Source organism: Bison bison, unplaced genomic scaffold (assembly GCF_000754665.1).
Source record: "Bison bison bison isolate TAMUID 2011002044 unplaced genomic scaffold, Bison_UMD1.0 scf7180017864487, whole genome shotgun sequence".
NCBI lineage: Eukaryota > Metazoa > Chordata > Mammalia > Artiodactyla > Bovidae > Bison > Bison bison.
This window is the reverse complement of record NW_011495047.1, coordinates 2,833,514-2,836,877: the sequence shown is the minus strand read 5'-3', so window position 1 is coordinate 2,836,877 and position 3,364 is coordinate 2,833,514. Positions and strand designations below refer to the sequence as shown.

At 35.6% G+C, this 3,364-nt stretch overlaps 1 protein-coding gene across 1 annotated transcript in view; it reads left to right on the top strand.

The window, feature by feature from the left end:
* The first annotated feature begins 1,453 nt into the window (after positions 1 to 1,453).
* Positions 1,454 to 3,364, top strand: part of GLYATL3 (glycine-N-acyltransferase-like 3) — a 21,224-nt gene continuing 19,313 nt past the window's right edge. Inside the window, exon 1 of the mRNA XM_010863038.1 lies at positions 1,454 to 1,554. The gene's annotated coding sequence lies outside the window, so the exon portion shown is untranslated. The remainder of the gene's footprint in view (positions 1,555 to 3,364) is intronic.

The window sequence follows — 3,364 nt, the reverse complement described above, 5'->3', positions numbered from 1 at the left end:
TATATCTATATATATATATATATATATATATATACACACACATATATGTATTTACCCAAATTCTCACATTTTGTGGGATTTTATGATCAATGTTTCATTTTGATTTTTTTTGTCTTGTTCTACCCATTCTTGTTTCTGATTGCATCACTTAGCTTCTGCTTCAGATAACCTGCATTAAAATTTGTCTTTAATGTTCTACTTGCTTAATGACTGTACAGAAATAAAGTGAAAAAAAAAAAGTTTAGGTTAACTTGATGAACCTATTTCAAGTTTAATTATCTTCATCCAATGCAGTTTTCCTAGAAAAGATATATTTTTCCTTTTTAGCTATTTTTCCTATGGCAAAAAGCTACTATTCTAGTTAGTTCAGATGTTTAATAGAGAGCAAAGAACTTTGTAAAAAGAATAGAAGTTTCTGTTCTGGAACATGTACTCTAAACCTGGGAAGACAGGTGTATGTCGCTCCAAGTCCATAAATAAGTCGGCCCCTGACTTTTTAAGGTTTTCTCTGATACTATACTTCATACCTAAATTAGTTTCTGTTCTATAACAGCTTCTGTTCATTTTTTAAAATCCATTTTCCTCGAATAATGTACAGGAAAGATTAGATTTATATAGGTCCCTTAGGACCATGCCTGGGTATAGGTTGCCCTGGGTAACATTGTTTTTTAAAGTTATCAGTATAGTAGGATCAAAAATGCTCTTACTTTGACATCCAGGAATTGTCCTCTAAAACAATTTCCTCCCGTCACTTTCAACTACCAACTACCCATTGTATTACTTTAACCAACATCTTCAAATAAGAATGCCCTAACGTCTCTAGGTTTGATCTTGACCTTGTCAGACTTAAACATGGTAAACAGTATCCTCCCAAGCGACCACATTGACGTTCTCTCTCTAAACCGCTGAGACATTCGTACTGTTTATTATCCTAAGGCTCAGGTATTGTGTGCTGAGATGCCCATGGTGCTTGAAATTGCAGCCAATGGAGCCAAGTAAATTCTGAATGAATTTTCATTTGAAAGACCAAGGCAAAGGAATTAAAATTCTCAAAAAACACTCTGTTCCATGAGGGGCCTCCTTAGAGATCACGCTCTTTCAGACTTGGAAGTTGAGAGCTGCAAAATAATTTTCTTCAGAATAGATAAAAATATATAAAGTCAGTACTGTCTTCCTATTGTATCCTATTTGTCTGGGTCCCATTCCTTTTTATTCTTTTCCATTGTATCCGATATGTCAGAAAGATAGGTTTTGTGTCTAGAAAACATCCATCTCTCAATCAAGATGAGTATTCAGTGCCTTTCACACCATAAAACTAAATGTGGTAGAAAGAGGAGGAATGAAAACACTCGTGGTGATTTTTTTCACCTGACGTCATAAACTCCTCACTTCCTCCTGTTGTGGATACCCTGTCTTCCTCTTGCCCTCCTCTTTCCGCGTAGAACTAATTAGGGAAGGTAGGTTTGAAGAATTAACCAGCCTTGGACGGAGAAGGAGACACTGCACTGCCACACAGTTTAAGACTTCAGTTGCAGACTGAACTCTCAACATTAGGTAAGCATTTATTCATTAAAACAACAAGTATCAAGTCACTGGTTATAACTACAAGCAGAAATGGGAGACATAGAAAGAGGAGAGATGAAATTCAACATTGTATAGGAAGACCAAACTATATTTAAGTTTACAGGAAAAGATAATTTCTTGCTGTTGTTTTGGGGTTGGGGGTGCTTTTGTTTCTTTGCTCTCTTAAGTTTTGCTATGGAGGAAAAAAAGCCCTACAAAATATAAAAGTATTTGCATTTTGACATGGGCACACTAGAGAAACAGACAAGCCTAAACAGAAAACCTATCATCTGAAAAATAATCAGTATATTGGATTACAAGTACTGTAAAAAGTTCTTTATTTCCTCCTTAACAAACAAACATCACTATTGTATTATAAATGGTGTGTGCTGCGCTAGCCGATCAGTCGTGTCCGACTCTTTGTGACCCCACGGACTGTAGCATCCCAGGATCCTCTGTCCATAGGGTTCTCCAGGTAAGAATACTAGAGTGGGTTGCCATTCCCTTCTCTGGATCTTCCCAACCCAGGGATCAAACCCCGTCTCCCGCATTGCAGGCAGATTCTTTACTGTCTGAGCCACCAGGGAAGCCCATAAATGGCATATTACATCATAAAAACAGAGACCTTATGTTTTATTTATTGATAAGAATGAATTCTAGGAGCGTGCCATACCTTCCTTGTCTGATTAATACTAATAACATATTTTAGCTGCTTGCTGTGTCCTGATGGGCACCCAAATGCCTTAAGAAACCTCAGTTCCTAAAACTTATGTGAGTATAATTATTTTCCTTGAGACAGTGACTCTGCTAGTGATAAAATTTTGGCTACAGGAGGTACAAACCTTTACTTTCCTATTCAAGAACAGGTGTTTATTCAGAAACAAACTCACAAACATAGAGAACAGACTTGTGATTGCCAAGAGGTGGCGGTGGGAGGGATGGATTGGGAGTTGGGGATTAGTAGATGCAAGCTATCGTATATAGAACATATAAAAATCCTGCTGTATATAGCACAGGGAACTATATTGAACATCCTGTGATAAACTATAGTGAAAAATACTGTACATATATGTATAACGAATCACTTTGCTGTACAGCAGAATTTAGCACATTATAAATCAACTATACTTCAATAAAATAATTGTTTAAAGAACATTTGCTTATTATAGGGAATTTATAATTGAGTCATGAGGATATAACATTCTGATCTTATACTTTTCAGAGTTAATAGTTGTCATTATGACTTTCTAATGGGATTCCAAATGTTAAAAAAATATGTTATGAGACTATTTTTCATTCTTATTCTCTGAGAATTTCTGTTTTCTTTTTTGTGAGCCTTAAAATTTATCTTCATCTTTAACAAAAGGAAGATCCTTATGAAATTTATCACTGTTTTCACTAAAGGATATTGTCTAGTGTTGTATATTAATTACAGTATCCTCTTGTGTGAACCTATGGGAGAACTGTCTCTCTGATTTTAATGTCACCAATCTGTGACCCTGCGAAATTTGTGAATCAAAAGAGCTGCTTAGCCTAGAAAGATAAACTGAAGCCAGATCAAGGTAGGTTTTGATTATATAGAAGTTAGAGAACTGGACTTAATTTAGAAATGAATAAGTGAAATTTGAGCAAATGCTCTGGTAAAAAGTATAAGGATGATTTTATGGGCAGTCTGAATCATGTAACTAATCATGTTGATTTCTCTTTGTGTTAGCTGCTAGAAAGCTTAGAGTACGATATGGACCCATACCTGCAAGTATAGTTGATTTTCATTGTTCGTGGTAAGGTTCAAAAAGTCACC